Genomic DNA, 20,996 nt, shown 5'->3' on the forward strand with positions numbered 1-20,996 from the left:
TAAATTGTAGGAAACAATTAAACTACAGTATGAACTTAAATTACCTGCAGAGCGTGTAAGATCATAGAGAAAAGCAACTGTAGCTAGAAATAAGTTGTAGGCATTCCTCCACTAAATGAGAATTCTTTCTGTCTTGATAGGTTTATGTCTCCCTATTGTTTGAGCCTGTTGTCCTTAGCCATCATATCCCTTTAGTCTTTCATTTGAAAGAGTGGTCAGATTAAAGGTTAGGTTATTCACCTAGGAGACTAATACCAAATGGACAAAATTCCTTTACCTCAAATGACATTTTAATAAGACTTTGAGCTATAAAAGGTATTTTTGTGTGTGCTCTGTCTGTACCCTTATATAAAGTCTCCCTGCTTACTCAACAGCACCGGTGTGAGAACGTTGTCATGAGTTTATTAAGTCTTTAAAGTGTCTTTTAAGAACCAGTATGTAAATGAAGTTTACCCTCACATCCTGATGAATCAGTACTGGTATGAAACTACCTCCCAAGCCGAAGATTTAAATGTAATTTTCTAATTTATTACGATAACATTAAGTGATTGTTTCCATTACAAACCTGATAATTAATCCACATAAATAATAGAGCCTATCTCCAGGCCAGTAATACATTTCCTTATCCACACTTGATAATCATGCATGGTCACAACTTGAAGGCCCATTTTCCCTCCCCCGCAGCAGTTAAGTCACTTTTCATTTTCCTGTGGGATTAAGTGGTTGCCAGCTTTATTTACATTAAATATTCTGGACCACTGCGCCATAACCTTCATAACACACATTTTCTGTCTTTACTTGCTTTTGGTCTTTACTAGGTAAACAAAAAAGACTTTGACTTCCCTTGTGGCCTTTATGAGTAGATGAAAAAAAGTTAATTAAAGTAAGTAGTCAGTACTTTCTGTTTGGAAAATGACTTATTGTTTGCTTGTTTACACGCTTCAGGGAGTCCTTTCTGTAGAGTGCTATATCTGCAGAGACATCAGAGCTAAAATATAAAGAGGGGGGGAAAAGCTCTAGTGTGTGATGCTTGTTTTCCCACTTATGTCAATTAAATCAGAGTATGAATGTGATTTAATCTACTGCAATTGACAAAAATATTCACCTTTCATCATATATTTCTTGTTGTCAACTCATTTATAATAATATATATTTTCATCTTAATGGTAAGGACAATCCATGAATTGTTTTATATATGCAGTTGTGAAATAACATAATGCACAAAATCATTTAAGCGGTTCAAGGATAGTATGGATGTTTAAAAGAAAGACAGCAGATGATCTTTGTTTTGTTTCTTTGGACAAATTTGATTAAAGTGGTTTCCCATGCTCTGTTAATATCCTCTTTGACTGATAGCTTGCACAGCAGACAGCAGCTTAGTAAGGCAAAGCCTCTTATTTTCTTGTGAAATGCTTGCTCTAGAATTGATAACCTGCATTAAAATTCATTAGACTGCTAACAACGTAAAAATTTGCATAAATTAGTTGTTTTCTTTTCATTTATGTTTGACCAGCAGTGCCTGTTGGAATGCAAAAGGAATAGCCGAAAACATTTGCATTGGAATTAGCATTTTAGGATTTATCGCACAAAATATGTGCTGTAGGCTAACTGTTCTTAGGTGTAAAGACTAAAAAGCTGTACAAAAGGACCATAATATGCAAGGCATATTTCATAGATGCATTAAAGGTAAGACCATAGGGTGTTTATTGGTGCATGTGTGGATGGTGGCGATGTGTAATTCTCTGTATTTTAAGATAAAAAAATAGTTTCCACAGTCTGTTGCAATCTTGCTAACAGTTGTGTAAGTTTAACAATAAAGCAGACATGCAGTACAATGAACGTGAAAGCAGAAAAATGTCTTGATTTAAGTGAATCAGCTATAAAGTAAAGCTCTGTCCTGCATACATTTTGAGTGTGGGTGATGATGGACACAACTGTTCTACAACTGGGTGCAGAACAGAAATGAAGGCGCTCCTCAGAGTCGAAGAAAGTTGCAAAATTCTGGATGATGAGTTGTGCAACACTTCCAAAATGCAAAACATAAAGTAATAATCCTTGTGAAAACAGATTTGCTTACTATTTACATTTTAAAATTTAAAGTCAGCAGCTGGGTTTAAAGTAACAAATTGATGGCACATGTCTCGTATAATATTCTGTTTGTACAAAACTTTTTTACTACGGGGGCTTGGCCCTTGACACAGCTGGTTAACATTTCACAGCAGTCCTTGACTGGCTCTGCACCCTTGGATGAAGAAACTCGACATGCATGGATTCAGCTGAAAAGGTTACTATGACCTTGTCCACCCTCAGATCTGGTTCATCCTATTATACTGATGTTAATATTAATCTTGTGCTGATATTAAGATTAGATAAGATATTAATCCTCTAATAGCTATAATACGTCTGTCCATATGTTCTGTTTCACAGCCTGATTCCAATCTAAAAGCTGCATTGTAGCTATAGCTGCTAGGGAGTATTCCACTGATTATTCCAGCAATTAATCAAGTTATCAGATAAGAAATACTTTTGTTTCATAAAGAGCAATACTATATATAAATACATACACAAAAGAGAAAATAACACAGGCCTCTCCAAATGAAAAATGCATTGGTTTCAGTGTTTCCTCAGCGTTTCAGAGCTGCAGAGCTGGAAGCCGCATGCGATCAGGTGATTGATGGTGTTTTCTCTTAGGATTTTTTTTGCGCGGATAAACATTGCCATGTAGCTGCTAACTAGCCAGCTTCACACAGACGCCTGCTATTGTGGTAAGCTAGTTAGGTTTTACAAGAGACACACTCACACAGTTTTTGTTATGTTTCAGCTTAAAATGATCCCAAATGTTGGACGCTTTGTTTTTCTGGCCTGTCTCTTTGCCCCTTGCTATTTTCTCTTTCCAAACCGTGTAATAATCGTCTGTGCAAAACACAGAGAGCTGTATGGCTGTATATAGTTATGTGGATAGAAAAACAAACGAAGATTTAGCAATTGCGTTACTTGAGAAATTGTGTCAGGGAGGGAGGGATCATCTGATATCTCTTGCAAATCATACATGAATACCATAACTTCAAATCTTTTCCCTGTTTTTATGTAGATAATGAAACAGTTGTTTAACTCTTGTCCTACTGATTATTGTAAGATCCTGAGTGGTCAAGTCACCATTTTTTATTACCCTATGAATGTTGTTTTGTTGACATAAAGGTCATTTTTAATTTCATAAGGTATAAGTGAAGGGAGAGGTGAAACAAGCAGCACTGTTATGCTTTTATGGAATGGTTAAATACACTTATCATACACCTATATTAAAAGAATAGACCAGTACTGTTAAGTCTGCTCACCACAGGCACCAGTAATCATTCTCATCATCTCACTTCAGAAACTCCTTGTTTGGTCTTGCATTTTTCATCAATGCAAAAAAAGCAACCTTTGACTACTGAATATACAAATATGAAGTATAATTCATTCATTTAAAGGCTTTAGCTAAAAAGATATCATATTCAGGCCAGAATCATCTAAACTGCAAGCATCTGTTTAGTGTCCATATCAACATCATCATATTTTTTTTTTTGAAGATATTATAATTGAATATATGATAGTGGACAACAACAGGAAATATGTGTAGAGAAAGAAGAGGTTCACATGCAGTAAGGGTAATGTAAAACAATTAGGCCACCCAGATCGCTCTGTTTTTGTTTTGTGTTTTCTTTTAGCAGCAAATTATATTATGTGACAGGACTTTACTATACATTAGGGAGCAGTGAAATGATGTCCTCTACTTCACAACACTGACTGTTTAATGAAATGCGAGTCACTTTACAGTAAATTTTCATAATTTTTAGTTCTATTATATGAAATAACCTGCAGCATAAAGAAACCCTCATACAACACTGGTGTTATTATAGTGTCCCATCTTGTTTACTTAGAATGCATCAAATGATTGACACAGTTTAATCCATGCACGCTTAACCATCTCAAACACGCCCACTTCTGCTGGCAGGAGCTCCTAAGCAAAGCTCTCACACGAGGATTGAAAATGCGTGTGAAATAAAAATAGTTTTGGACATGATCATTTCTGTGAACAATGAACATGAACATCTTGTTTCCCTCTTTGGGTTTTTTTTATGTATCAATTCCCTCAGAGATAAGCCGACAAATGAACTCCCTTATTAATAAAGTCATGTTTTCGTTCTTACCCTACAGTGCATATGGACCAAAAAATGCAGAGTACTTCTCATTACTTTTGTTAATTGCACTTCAGCACTAATTGAAACAAGTAGTACTGCTGTATTGCGGGGCTGTTAATGTTATTTCAGGCGAGCTGAGTGAAGGACACACACAATCTTTGTGATTAGCTTTCATTATTCTAAAAGCTGAACTAGAGTGTACCAAAGCTTACATAAATGCTGTGTTAAAACACTCAGTCAAAGTCATTTTTTTATGTTAAGCAAATGGCTCTGCAATTTTGCTTTCTGTTAATTCTTCATTCTTTATTTATGAAACACACTGGCTCTGGCAAATACTTGACTTTGCATTTATCATCTACATTTTACAAATTCAACTCAATTACTTTTTTTTTTTAGGAGTCATTACAATGACAACAACACTATGAAAGGTGTGATGGGTACTGATGTTACTGACTGCTCTGCCTTACATACACACATCACATTTGTTTGCTTTCCAAGTATAGACACTTTTTAAAGGCCACTTTTTGTCACATGTCATGTGGTTTTTTCACTGGCTACTGTTAGACGTGCTATGCAAAGTAAATTCATTGCAACAGCATCTTGAGGTCATTTGAGCAGCTGCTTATGTAAAGTGCAAAGGACCTTGCTGATGCAATAAGTATTTACTGAAGCACAGAACCGCTAACCAAATTTGCTCTCTGCTGGAAATGCAATATGTAACAGTTGTCATTTCCAATTACTCAGACTGAGTAGGTGGCAGGTGATTGACCCTGTAAACATATTTTGTGCCTGAAGATGTGTGAAACCAGCCAAAAACAATGATAATGGACAGCCTGTAGTGGCATGTCTCCGATGCTGCTGCATTGGAATGATCTGTGTTTGTGTAGCACATAGTTGTTGTTTGTTCTCAACTGATAGCACTAGAATAGGAGAGATTTTTCTTTTGTAAATTGTAGCTAATCTTATGTCTGAGATACAGAGAATCCCTCGTGAACCCACAGTAATATGAGCTCTAAGAGTAGTAATTTTAGTGAGTGTGAAAATGTTTGTGCAAGCAGACCTTATTAACATATGGGAAGGATGAATCAGGGTACCAAAAACAGTTTATGTCTTTGGCAACGGCAAACAGAGTATGTCTGCTTTGGCAGTGAATCAGTAGGTTTTGTTTTGTGCTTTTAGAAATTAGAAAATGCTGTTTGTTTTCATCATGTTGTAGCCTACTGGATGTATCACTGCCGATCTAACCATCTAAAAAGGCCTGCTTCTAGGAATTACATTAGACTCTAATAAAATGATGATAAGTAGTATTGCACAGGGAATTAAACACTGAATAGCCCCAAGAAAACCTTTATCCATTAAGGGAAGACACAACACTTGGAATTAATGGATGTCATTTACGGAAATAATCTGTTATTGTGCTAGTTTTCAGTAAAGGGGACGTGTTAAACATCTAGTTGGCTTAATTTTTGAGCCTCACCAAGAAAAACTATTTCTCAATTCAGGAGATAGAGCAGCCATTCATTTTATAAAACAGTTGCTCAGATCATGTTCAGAATAATGTTACTGTATATTTTAGATGGCAGCTTTGCAGCCGGCAGTGCCCAATCATGTTTGTCTGTTTGCTTCCTCTTTTTGTTTCTCGTTCTTATATTGTTTGACAAGTTTGTCCAGGCATATATTGTTCTTAGGTGACTATATATGTACATGCCAGGCAATTCTGTGGGTGGTTGTGAGCCCAGTTTAGTGTCTTTTTTTCCTCTTGTATTCATGAAACATTAGATTTAAAATGAAATGAAAATGATACCCATCATGATGGTGGTTTTGTTGACTTCTAATCAGATCTGATCTGATTGTCTGCCTCAGATTTGCCGCATCAAATAATGTGTAACAATTATATCGTCCTGTGTGCTCAGAACTGAGTCCACCTTATATATAATTTATGAATTCAAGTGCTTTGGCATCAGCTAAGAGAGTGTCTGTGTGCACACAAGAAAACGAGTGCATTCTCAGATACTATTGGCTTTCACACTGTGAAGTTTCCTGATGGCTATCAGGAAACTTGGTGCTCTAATTGATTTGGATCAATTACAGCTGACTCTTGGTTGTCGTCAAGAAGACAAGATCAATATTCTAACTCATGCCAAGAGAGGGCCAAAGCATTTTGCACGTAAACTGTCCTGCAGATGTTAAGTCGGGCCATGCAGATGTTAGGTTTATGCTTGTCAAATAATCACTTAAAGGTCCAGTGCGTTTCTCCTTCATGCTTAGAACGGAGGGCTGAAGTGAGGGAGTTGCATTCTGGAACGACACTTCTAGATGCCACTAAATTCTACTCACTGGACCTTTAACCTGCTACAGCTTAAAAAATTCAATTCATTCAAATGGAGAAGACAAAACAACTTTTTACTTTGAGTTATAAATAGCTAATTTGTTACCACTTTACTTATAAATCATATTAATTTCAAGTTAAAATAACTTAATGTGCTCCATAAAGAAAAGGTGCTAAATATTTTTACACAGTCATAGATCTCCCAAAACGTTTTGACCTCCACAAGTGAAAATCTGAAGTTGTCAGACTAGAACCATAGAAGTTATGGCCTTAAACTAGATCAGGATAATGCAGTACAAATCATCAAATAGTATCCATTATAGTCTATGCAGATGGATATCAGAACACTGAAGGCAAGTGTGGTGAAAACAACCTTGAATGGAGGATGTTGGACTGTATAAACAGTCATCTGTGCTCTATATGAACATTAAAAGGACAAAACTGTGCAATTTAGTACTATAGTAATTTAGTACCATGCTAGAGATGACTACCTGGCAACATATTATTGCTCTTACTACTGGAATCATAAGAGGCACTGTCAAATCTTTTGGCATTTCATATTTTGCAACGTGAGCACCGTTTAGGAATGAAGCGCTGTGTTAGTTAAAGTAGTACATGAAAGTCATCATGTCACCTGGTCATCAGCAGTTCAAAACAAACACCAATTACGTTCAGCCTTTCAGACAAGGCGGTCCATTTGATTTAAACTGTGGTCTTACCCTTGCTTCCACACTTTGTGCCAAGATACCACCCTGGACCTATGTAAGAAGACAGGAAAATAAATGTCTCAAAATGTTTGACTGTTCTTTAAATAATGTAATTGTGCACCTTTCTTTATTGAGTCTAATTAGATACACAGATCTGAAAGCAATAAACAATAAGTATGTGTACCACAAGGGAAAGTAACCAACAGTGAATTGTCGGCATGAGAGTGATAATTATTGTGCTGTGTTTCCCTTTGGAGTCTTTACTGTGTGGCACATGCAACAGATGGGAGAGAAAACATACAACAGGGGATTAATTAAGTCTAATCATATAGCATGTGCTATACACACAAGAATATAACATGCTTTTTTCCTCATGACATTACTATGCATATTAATATATTTATAGGAGGGAGAGAAGGACCCTGATGGTAAGGATAATTTGCTGATACCAGGATCGGTGATATCCACCCACATTCCCAAAGGTGTTAGGCAAAGCAAAAGGTTTGGTCACAATAATCTGTTTGCAGAGCCTGTGTTATTCTTTACTTTTGAATAGAGCAACTTGTCTGGAAAAACAACAACTTCCACTGCATCATTATTTACCAGAGCAAAACTATGGCAAAAAACTAATTCATGCCAAAAAAAATCATTCAAAACCTTAACATCCTGCCCTACTTGCTGTGTGCCTTGGCAATAAATTCAGTATTCATACAGTATAGGGTTACCATTCTGTCACATCTGCATTTGTAGAATTTTCCGTTGACACAGATGTAATTTACAGTAATACAGTTGTGTGTGAATGAATATTATTACTTTAAATCATACAAAAATAGTTAAATCGTGTCATAGCCTGACTGTCACACAGCCACGGGTACTAGATTTAAAGTCAAAAAGTGAGCACCTTAACTAGAAAACATGCTCTCACTCACATGAACTCCTACACAATGACACACATGCACACACACACACACACATACAAACCTCCCACACTTACGCAAGACAAGAATGCAGTTTCACAGCCATAACAGGGCTTCTATTAGAAATACTGACACACTGTAATATACTTCTTATATTCAGCACACAAAAGCAGTGAAAAGAAAAATGTTGCAGTATGAAAGAAGTGGAAAATAAGCCATTGTTCCTGAAATAGACATGCAATGACGCTGTAAATTGATGTAGTGAGTACTAATGTAGTCTAGTTTACAGACATCAACAGCTGTAAGGGTCTAAACTGTATATTTCAAACGTTTGTACATACAAATATTAATAAAAAATATGAATTAATAAAATAATTTGGGAGTTTCAATGTATACTGACCCCCTGTTCAGCTAGGTTTATGTGCTCTCTTCTGACCATGTGTGGTGCTTATAGTGGTCCACATACAAAATCTTGATTAGGCAAAGAGAAACACTTTCTTAGGTTACATCATTGTGACGAGCTAACAATGCTAAGCAAGCAAGCAAGAGCAAGAGATAAGGTAACAATAGGTAACAATGAGTGTAGAATTTGAAATGCACTGGAGTCAACAGTTTCCATTAGAAACCATGAACACAGTCCACAGCAAGGTCTGTGGATAATACTGAGTAACCAGGACAATGCTTCTGAACCGACACATTGCTATTACATTTATCAAAAATGTTTTGGTTCAGATTAATTGTTTCTGATGTGCTTAAATGTGCAAATTTTGAGGTATATTATGTCCTGCTTTCTTTTTTCAACTTTTCACTGTGACTGTGTCAGTTTTCTGCAGCCATTACATTATTATATCACATCTAGTGGAAGAAAATAACTTTTCATTGATTCCAACAATTCTTTCAAATAAAATAAGAGAACTTCAAATGGTCATAACAGTAGGGAAACAACGAAGTGCTGAAACCTGAATGGACTTTGACAGGAAAATGTTCAGCTGTGGCCAGCATGTCAAGGCCAACACACTCTTGGGTTGATCTGTCACTGCTCTTCTATAGGAAATGTATGGACACCTGTTGACTTATTGATCATGTTTCTGAATGCATTGTAAGATTACATTGCAAGGGCAAACACATATTTACCTTTATTGCTTCAGCTAAAAGTGCAGCGTTTCTTCCTTGTATACTGTATAAGAAATTCATATGAGTCAAGTTGAGCACTGCACAGGAAAATAGTTGCTTTATTGCAAAATCCAAGTGTTAATTGCACGCTTCCTAAAGCCGCATGGATTCAGAAAATGCCCTTTAAAACAGGTACATTCACTGATTCGATGTGAGAATGACAAGCTCTGCTGACATGCCGTTGACAATAACAACCCTGTTAGCAGCCATTCTGAATGTCCAAATGACACTATATTTATCTTCCATTTTAAAGTCTTATGCCACAGTAATTTGGTAGAGTGAGTACTTGTAATGTTGATTTACATTATTCATGTTTGAAGGTATTTATTTATTTTAAGCAATCAATTCCCCACCATATATTATATTTGCTGTTGTTAAATTAGTTACAGTATGTAAAGTAATTATTAATGTAACAGTAGGTCAGTAATATTGATTTAATTCCAAGATCAAAGAGAGAGAGGATCAAAGCAAATTGACCCTTTCTAAGAATGGCAGAGCTGAACTGACACTTTCCAGCACACATTATTTACCTTGCTGTACCTAATTATATATAATTCAGAGCTTAGAGGGAGCTACACAGACTATGACACATTGTCAATCACACGTAAAAATAAAATATACCCAAATAAACTATATGATCATGAATCAAAATTACAGTTTAGTAGGTATCCATTGCCATTAACTCTATTCAATCTAAATTTAATTGATGTTTACATTTGTGACTGAAATATGTGACAAACCACAAGTGAAAGTCCCTGCACTAAGGACAATAAACAAGGTTGGCACATCAGCTATACAGACACTCTACAGTGTTTCTGCCTCTGCAATGGACTAGTTTCACCATTGCTCTGTAATACATAAAAAATAAAACTGCAGGAATCTGTTTTTGATACTGTAGGGAGCAACAGAATTTAATGTTGAGTCTTACATTGTTGTACCATACAGAAGCCTTATAGAGTTGGTTGCAGTGGATGGTAGCCATTCAAAGCACAGGAGACTGAAATTTTCCTCTCTAATGAAGTGAAGTTTCTAATAAAAGGCCTGCAGGGGCAGTAATAATAAAAAAGCCTATTTATGCAAGCCTCAGATTTCCAGGATAAATAACTAGACAGAATTAACAATGGTGAACATAGTATTGTATTTAGCAGCTCAAGAAAATGTTGGTGGAGACTCAGGGGGATATACTGGCAGAAACACAAACAGCTCATTCTAATGTAAGGAAAACATAACAATTTATTTTTTCAGTCGTTTATACACTAATAAAAACATACCAATGAATATTATATTCCATTCCTGCTTATAATATAATAATATTCATAGTGGTGAAATTCACTTGCCACCAGATGTCATATTAGAGCACCAGGATCTCAGACCAAAACAATCATGGCAATACAGCTGACCAGACTCCATTGACAAAACCACTAATCTACCTTAGCAGATAATTGTAAAATACACTATCTTTCCAATAACGCTGGTTTAGTTGAAATAAATCCTTAATTCACTAAGTTAAATGAGAAAGTAGTCACAAAATGAACTGCTATGGCTGCCATGTAACGTTAGCTGGGTTATTGTAGAAAGATGGTGGTTCAAGAAACACAGTGATTCCTATATTCAGGTGATTATTCACTGATGAAAACATACCTATATGATATTCCATTTCTGTCAATAGATCCTCCTAAATGTTTTGTACATACTGTACTGTTTTAAGTGAACTGAAAGGCACCTCTGCCTTTGACTGGAAATCTGCTTCTGAATGTCTCTGCAGAAAAAAATTTGAATAAACCATTACAATGTAAATTGCAGCTCATGAAAGCACCGGCGTATACTCTAATTAGTGTATAGACATGACAGGCTCCAAGAAGACTTGCATTTAAGTGCAGACACAGGTGAGAACCCTATAGAATCACAAAGTTGCAATAAGAACATGTCACTCAGTTCACACTGACAGTAAAAGTGAACAGTATACATGAACATGATACTTTTCTCTTCTTATCTTTCTTCTCTTTATCTATATATATTTTGAAATTACTTTATTTTTCTGTGCGATTTTTGTGTGATTTGTATATTTGTATATTTGTATTTGTATATGTTATGCATCAATTGCTACCTACCTATTTGGCAATTAACAAAATTATGATTCTGATGAATGTCTTTCAGCGAGTAAAACCTCTCACAGTAAGTATTAGCAGTAAATAAGAACAAACTAATAGTTGACTAAATCATTGGTCGCTGAGAAGAGTCCTAGTCGACTCACTTTTCATAAGTTGGATAGTCGCAAGAAAAACAAAAACAATGTCAAATCCCGTTTGGGAGCTGTGCCTTGTCACCGGAAGGTATCAGGGGATTGTTGCAATACAGACCTTTTCTTTTGTAACACAGGGAAGCACTTACCGGTGCACTGTTGCATATGCTAACTGTACTAGCTGCTGCCATTAGCTAGTTAGCAGTCCTACTAGCTGTCTGTACCCAGACTGGGAGCTTGAACTGGGGCCTGCGACCAGGACTATGACTCTGGGGATGAACACATGGTTCAGGCAGGGGACAGGAAAGGCATGAAACAGAGGAAGAGGAGCAGGTTTGTATGGAGTTCACTTGTAAGTAACTGTTAACATTACACATTATCTGTTGCATTATTAAGTCTGGGAGTATTTGTTTTGTGAATTTGGTAGTTTTGTGTTTTGAACAAGACTTGTGTGATGTTATACTGTGTTGAAATAAATGAACTGTGTTCAGTCTCATGCTGGTTGTTGTTCAGAATCATTACAGCTTGTTCTGTTGTCAGATGGCTGTCACAAGTTAAATTTGAACACCACAGTGTTTGTGAAAAATGGTTACTCACTAAACACTGTAAAATTATAATTCTTAAAATGTTTCTCATTCAAAGTGCATAAACTGCAGAGTATTCAATTAATTGGGAGTATCAGTTAAAATTGCAATAGATTTAAAGATCAGTTCTAACACAGGCTCACGTACAGTATGTGTCGGTAATAGAAGAGGTCTGGGAAGAGGAGAGCGATGTGGACTGGTGAGATATGTTTTAGTGTAAGCTGAAAGATGAGCGCTGCCTTTTAGTGTTGATAGAGGGGGAAGATTGAAATGTCATAAAAGAACTGGGAGTCGTGAGGAGAGTCTTCAGCACACACAGTGATTACAGGTTACTGCACGCAGAGATGTGCCAAGTGTTCAGTTGCTGTGAGCTGCAGGTCACAATAGCGTACATTCAGGTGGTTTCGATTTTTCAAGATTTCAATCATTTTTCCTGGTCCACTGAAATTTTTACAATTTTGCGTAATGAAGCTTTTTAAATGAGATTAATAGAATCATAGTTATCGTGGCCAAAGCAAATGACATTTGAAAAATCTATCAGCAACATGCCATTCTAGACCACACTGACAGTCTTCCTTAAATTACACTGGGTGACTAACTCTAAGTTGTGGCATCCCAAGTATCTTGATCGTATTTAATCAGGAGATAAGCATATCGTCTCAGCCCTACATACTTCAGTGTCTGCGGACTCTGATCTACTGTCCACTGACTAGGTTCAGTTTGTGTGTGTGTGTGTGTGTGTGTGTGTGTAGGGAAGCCTAGCCCCAAATAAGAGCAAGCAGAGAGGCTGCAGAGTGTGATAATAAAGGGCGGTCTTTTGTGATGTGTTTATGGTGCATGTTCATATCGCCGTGACGATAAGTTTATATCAGATCTTGGTGTTGAATCCACTGTAGTCAAATAATGGTCAGGTTTGGAGTGGGGTGAAACATTTGGCCCTGTACCATTGAATACATGGCTCAGTTTTGGATTGGTCCACATCTTATTTTGTCTGGAAGATGGTCCATAGTTTTTCAGGGCTACAGCCCAATACCAGTGTGAAGTGGCTGAAATTTTGTAAAGACACGTGCAAATAACTGACAAAAGACCCATTCCCTTTAGCTCCTTTGCTGCAGACTTTTAAATGCACTAATTTTAAAACTAATATGCAGGCAGTCAATTTTGCTGTTTATTAGCAGCACATTTCCACACTCTGCTGTGGATTCTATACAGTTGGCTCTAAAAGACAAAAAAATGCTCATTAAAAGTAATCAGTTTTGCTGGCTGGTAAATGGACAACCCACCAAACTGTAGGGCCAGGCACTTACTAAATGATTGGGCAACCAATTTGGCTTTCACTGGTGTTTCCAGGATTGGCACATTGGCATGGTCATAATAGAGCCGCATTGCCCGTGACTGTAAGAGGGTTGGTGCCCCCCTGTTCAAGGGCCATCTTGAGCTCCTGGGCTTGTTTGGGACATCCTGATTATTATGAGAATTTTTGGGTGGAATTTTTGTTGGCAATTGATGTACCCAAAAAGACAAATTGTCACTTTGGCAATGTCAAGTTGTCCTTTTACAAATTATTGTCTAGTGTCTACTATTGGTTGGATTTATAAAAGGTAAAGTTCTTTATAAATTCCAGTTCTGTAATAATTCCCTTGGTTTTGAAAAACAATAATTCATTTCTCCCTGTCTTCTTTTAAAATAGGATTATGAATGAATTCAAATAATATTCTGCATTTGTCATTAAACCCATATATTAAGTAAATAGTATTTTCAAGGAGGTTCTTAGATGCATTCCATTACGTCATATACCTTTCATATATGTAACACTTTAACTACAGTTCCTGTTGGTAAGCATTAGTATTGTGTCAGATGACATTTGTTGTAAAATCTTCAGAATTATAGGCAGAATCAAATGTGAGGCAGTTAGCATCCTTTCTGAATCAGGACTACAAAATCAAAGTGTGTACGCTATTATTAGCAGTGTCATGTGGACAATCTGTCATTATTCACATCATCTGCAACCCAGTGGGAATTCAGTCCTCCTACACAACACCACCCAAGACTTATGTCCATGCTCTACAATGCACATAATTAATTTCACATGTCGCTTTCCGTTCAGTATAACTACCTCATGATACGCTGATCTAGTACACCACTGGACAGTCACTACATCTCGTAGACAGTTGCAATCATGGTATATGTTGTGCTGCTTGAATGCACTTGGTGATTGAATATTGAATTTATAATTGTAGAAGGATTTGAATGTACCTCCCTAGCATACAATATGTCTTTTAAGACAGTTACAGTCTTTGTACCATGAATGTGTGGATTGAAATGCAGAAACGTAATGTGAGTTGGTTTCTGTGCAAATGCCTATGAGACACATAACTATACTATTTTCATTAAAACTTCACTCTGAATATGACCTGATACCACAGTTTTGTTGATTAACAATTTTTATTCTCCCACTGTCTTTAGCTGGTTGGTATGTTTATACTTACAGTACAGTATTTTAGATATTACAGAATGCTCTTTTTAGGTAAGCTGTGGCTACTTAATTCTATCTTCAGCATAACATTCTACTTAACACGAGTTATTCAAAAGAGCTTTGTAGTGCCTGCACACTGTGAATACAACATTTGCAGGGGGTCCATTATATCAGATCTGCTAAAAGATTAATGATACCCAATTTCCCTTTGGGGATTAATAAGTCTATCTATCTATCTATCTATCTATCTATCTATCTATCTATCTATCTAGCTATCTAGCTATCTATCTAGCTATCTATATGATAAGTTAGTATTTCAACTTCTAAAATATTTACTAATTGGGAACTGGGATCTGTGTTTTTGGTTCAGTGTTCCAATCTGGATACTACATTATCCATCAGGAAAAAAAGTTCTACATCTTTTATCTTTTTTTCTATGGCTATTTTTAGTATCACTTTAAAGTCTATGAAAGTCACCATCATGGTGCACATAATTGGAGTTATTACTCTGCCAACATTACAGGGTATCAAAAAATAATTTTTGTGTCAGGGTCACATGACTTACTCTCCCCTGGCACCTGCGTGGATAACCTTTGCAGTTGGCAGATCATGAATAAATATAAATTCAATTTAACAGTTCAGTGACCACTTTTGGATTATGACGTGAATGAAGCTACTGATGGACTAGATTGTCCAATTGTGAAGTCATTATTCCATTATTGGAAACATGACTAACTCAAAATAGTGCACTGAATGCACACCTATCACTGCACGTGCAATATTGTGCTTGTGAATATTCTAAATCCAGGTGCTGTTCATTTTGGCACCTGGGGAAAATATATTTTCGGAGACATATTCTTTTGTATTGTTGGAGCCTTAAATGCCCTTCAACTTCCCAGATCCTTTGCTTTTGCTGTCCTGGTGTAAAAGGCTGACTGATAGGGGTGTTGGGGTGTTGGGGGGTACATTGATGAGGTTAGCCTCTCTTTATCTGGAACAGGTCAGGATAAGCCTACATGTAACATTAGCACCAACAAGGTCAGAGCCACAAGTATAGAGGGGAACTTTCTCGTCATCCATCATATATACACACCAGTGCTGCTGAACCATTTCTTGCCATGCTGTTACACTCACTCCTAACAGCTGTTACAAGAAAAAAAAAAAGTATCTTGCCCCTGTCTTCCTTAAATAGGTATATTTTCATTTATTTGTTTGTTTTCTCATGCCTGGTTGTATGTCTGTACTTCACCACATATGTATTTTATTTGACAAGGATAAATTAAATTACTTTGCATCAAATATGTACCTAAGTTCAATAACTCCATTTGACTAATTCAGATAAAAGTCGAATTGACTTCAATGGTACAAAGGCTGGATCTCACACTTAACATTACAGCAGGTTTCCAGCCAAGAGAATGCAATAGTATTTGTAAGTTGAAATGACAAGTTATTTAATGTCTTTTCTAATATTTTCGGGGCTTTTATTGCCTGTAATTGATAGTGACAGCTGTAGAGTGACAGGAAGGGGTGGGGGGTTAACACGCAGCAAAGGGCCTCCGGTCAGAGTCGAAGGCCATGACTGCTGCAGCAAGGACTCAGTCTTTGTACTTGGGGTGCCAGCTCTAACAGGTGAGCTATCAGGGCACACCATAATACTATTTAATGTCTAGCTGAATTAATCAGTGCCAGTATTAAAGACATTGTTATACCATTGCCAAGGTTAAGTTTGGTTGCTCATCACCAGTACACCAGGAGATTTATAATAGATTCATAATCATTAATATCATTACTATGTGTGTATTTTACAGCAGTAACATTAATAAAATACATAGAATGTCAAAAGATCACAGGAGGAAAAGAAAGACTCAGAAAGTAATTTTAAAAAAAGGCAAACAAAATTTCAATGGTTCACAGTACTGTACAGAATCATAATGACGAACAGAACCCAAAATTATAAAAATGCCTCAAAAATAACGTGTGTGTGTGTGTGTGTGTGTGTGTGTGTGTGTGTGTGTGTGTGTGTGTGTGTGTGTGTGTGTGTGTGTGTAAATATAGAGTGCAAGATAGGACACACAAAGATACTGTAAATGCTGTATTTCCCTCTGGTCCTCCAATGGAGAAAACATTATGTAGTTTACTTAACTGGGCACACTAAAGCTCAGATACAGATCAGATTTATTGTCCTTTTTCATCTGGATTTGTGTTTGGATAACAAAAGACACAAAAATTCTGCTGTGATATTCGATCCTAGGCATTAGATTATTGGCTGTGATCACATTGGCGTTTTGTTAACCTGTAAACCTGCGAAATAAGATACTTTCCCTGGGGCAGATTCTAGTTCCTGTAACTTTAGCCAGGCGAGATGGATTTGTCTGCTTTCTTTACTGTAATGCGCCTTACCTACTGTAAACATCAGTTGAAAACTTTTTTAGAATTAAGAAATTTCTCTTCCCCAGTCCCCATATCCCCTTTGGTTTGTTCTTATTCCTTACAAACCAATTTACTTGGAGGACTTGTGGTTGTCTAGATGTACATTTTTGGGGCCATTTCATTCATGCTCAAACAAAAGTAAATTATATAGAGGTTGAGAAAACTAAGTAGTTCAATTCATGCCTGATGTGAACACAGACAGAGAGAGAAAACAAGGTGTATGTGTGTAGTGTGAGGCAAAACATCAGGCAGTCTGGTACATCTAATGTTGTACATCACGTCTGCCTTTGAAGATGCCAGTACCAACAGTAAAAATCATTTTGAACAGACTTGCCCTAATCATACCAAAAAGTTTACCTTGATGTGCTATTATGAAATAATATACTGCACATGGTTTTCTGTTAGTGGATATGTTCATGGAAGTAATTACATGGGTAATCATTACTCACAGGCAGACCATAGGCAGAGACATGAAAACAATTCCTCTGGTTTTATGTTACACTGCCCGGTAAAACCCTCTGGTAGGTCATATGAATAGACTACTAATAGCCATATACACTGTTGCAGAGTAATTCATCTTGAAGTTATCAGCCATCGGAGTTAGCTTTGAAATGAATATGAGAATCTATGAATAAACATTTCCAGACAGTCTCATTGGCTGGGAGAATTATTGATTAACAGTTCAAAACAATACCCCCTGTTATGAAAGAAAGATTGTTACACGGCTATTATAATCTTATATGTTGTGGCTACATATAATGACTGAGACAAACATTTGCAGCAATGGTGGTTTTTCATGTAGGAGAAAAAACTAACCATTCAGCTCGAATAAAGTCCTCAGTTTTTATTCTGCAGCACTGGAAAACAATCAAACAGTAGTGCACATGCAGCTGAAAACCAAATTTCTATGGTGACACATCTGTGACACTTAAGTTGACAACATTGAATGCAGATTTGCAGCTTCAGACGGCCTTGTGATATCATGGGTAAACACTGTATTTTCTATTTTAATAATTCATAAGCCTGACTGTAAACAAATGGCTCAAGGCAAAGTGGTGATGCATGTTTAAATTCCCACATGAAGTAAATTTTTTCACTTTGCACTGTACATGGAGGAGAGCGAGAACTGCTAGCTAATACATGTGTTTTATTACTAGGGAGATGGAATATTTATTGACCCATCAGTGAATTCAATTGTCTTTGAGGGTAGAGAAGTCGCAGAGATATTGTTTTGTATCTCTGGTCCCTGTCTGACAGTGCGTAAACAGTAGAACTGCTGCAAAATTAAATGCCTCGCCAGCCAAGACCAACCAGGTCTGTTCTGATTTTTGCCAAAAGAACCAGCTCATAATGAGATTAGATACCTCGCCTTTGGAAGACATCTTGAGTTTCATTTTTATTTATCAATCATGCATGAGGTCGTAGAGATAAGACCAAGGTCAGCAAAGCTCCCTGGCAGAGGGACTCCCATTAATACTACTACACTGATCTGTCTTTCACACTCACGCCAACCATGCACCACTTCATTGCAGTGGCTACACAATGTGAGGCTGTTAACAGAGTAACCATGCCATTACATTTGTGCAGCAGCATCCATTAACATTGAATCTTTTTTTATGTTTTGAACAAGAAAATTTCATTCTAGATGAATGTCGGATTGAATTATTAATAAATGTTTTGGCCTGAAGTGTACAGATAGTGTATAGACTCATGGTGTTGTTGAGCCAGGGAGGAGAGGCCAGCTTTGACTGTTGTGTTTACAAACCGTAACCGACAAATCCTTCTCATTCTTTCTTTAAATAAAACCTCACTCTACTCATATTTGGTTACTTTGCCCTTTTAGCCAGTTGTTTGTAACTAAAAAAAAAAAGAATAGTATAGGCATGTTTTTCAGAAGTAGACCAACAGAACCTTTTTCTTAATATACTGGGGTGTGGTACAGTTTTTCAGAAAGGATTTTACTCTCCTGAAAGTTATAGTCATGTTACCAGAATAAACAAGGACAGCTCATTGGCCAGATCAGTGTGCAGAATGGGGGACAGTTGGCCTGGCCCAAATCTTGACAGGTTTTAACCTTCTGTGGCAGGAGGAAGCCCACTTTCCATGTGACAGACAGCCAGCCTGTCTGAACAGACGGTAATGGGTGCATACTTTTAAAATATGCAATTACTTGCAGATAAATCTCATGAGTGGCAGCAAAGTTTGCAAATGCAATATGAACTCTGATGATTTTCTCAGTGAATTTAGCCTCAACACAATGCATTAAGATCACCTGCCTGTGGACTTGAAATATGCCACATGCACAGACACTAAATAACTCTGACTATTCATGCAAAACAAGATATCATGTTCAAGGCAACGCAGTCTGAATTAAGAAGTAGGACATCCTTGACTACGTTATAATTGAGCATATATGGCAGTCACTTGATTGATTTGTTTATCCAGTGGCTTTGAGTTTAGCAGTAGCACAACCATTAGACATTATCTGAAGAATCTCATCATACAGAATGCTTTAAATTTATGCAGTCACATGAAACACTGTCTGAAATAATTAGAGCACAGAGGACACATCTCCATTTAAGTGACAAGGAAATGACTGCCACTGGAAGCCAGCGGTAATTCTTATTTTCACTGATGTCCATAAATGCAGTAATTTTAAAGTTTAAACTCCAAAGTATATAGAATGATTTGCTGAGGTATTTCTGTTATGTATGATACTGAGGTTTTCCACTGGCCTTTGAGTCTCACACAATGACAACGACTCCATCAAAGTTGAATGAAGTTTCAGAGGTGAGGCGCCTGAATTGAGAGCAAGGCCTGTCTCTACCTTTACTCGAGCAATTTCACCACCCGATTAAAGATACCTCTTCTGTTTTCCTGAAGGCTGGAAGGTTTTGCCCGCCATCTATTTCCAAGCTTCTAACACTGTCAATATCTCCACAATTCCTCTTCCTCGCCTCATGTTCTCTGTTTTCCTGTGTATCTCTCTCTCCCTCTCTCTCTTTGGCCCTATTTCCCTCTTGTATTTGTGCTTTGGAATTTACTGATGTATCTGCAACCAACCAAAGGCAGTGGTGATTATCCTAAACCACTAGAAACAGAAAATCTGAAGATGGATTTTTTTTTTTCACATAAAATTAAGCTGTACACGGGCCCAGGCCTAAGAAAATCCTGCTCAGTAGCCAGTAGTGACAGCACAACAAAATGACCCTCAGATGCACACAATTATAAGCACATAATATTATGCAAATGCCTTCTGTTGTGCTGTTAAAATGAAAACACAGCAGAATGAGTAGGACGAGAGCATGGTGCATAATGCAGAGATGGAAAGGTGGGTACACTCCACAGTTTATAATGTTGTTTCACTCAAGTAGAGTATCAGTATATTTGACACAATTGAATCTGTAACAAGCATTTTTGTCCAATATCATCTAATCCTTACCCCCACAAACCAGAATAGCCTTTCATGTGATCAGAACATTTCAAGAAACTTGTCCTACAACCATGTTTGACACAATGATCCTAATTTGACATTCAGTCACGTCTCTTCCCTTTTGCTCCTGGCCCTTTAACTTGCTGTATAAATAGAAATCCTTAAATGTGGGCAAACAGTAGATCATCAAGACAGAGGTTGAAAAATCCATTTTCTGTCCCTTAATTACATTTTGCCTCTGCTCTCATATATTTATTTCTCCTTCTTTGCTCTGTGCATGTCTGTTTGGTCAGTTTAATAAACCATGGACTCTCCCTGACCTAAAGAACAAGAAGCACTGAATATATCCCAATGCTCTATTTTGCATAGAAAATAATTAAAAACTAGTGCTCTCTTTTTTCGCATTTAATTTGCCTTTTAGCTCTCTGAAGAGTTCTGTAATGCACTTACCTAAAAGAGCACTTAATTCCATAATTTTCATAGACAAGTACATACTGTAGTATTTTGTCATCTCTGTTGGGGGA

This window comes from Dicentrarchus labrax, unplaced genomic scaffold (genome assembly GCF_905237075.1).
Source record: "Dicentrarchus labrax unplaced genomic scaffold, dlabrax2021, whole genome shotgun sequence".
In the NCBI taxonomy this organism is placed as follows: Eukaryota; Metazoa; Chordata; class Actinopteri; family Moronidae; genus Dicentrarchus; species Dicentrarchus labrax.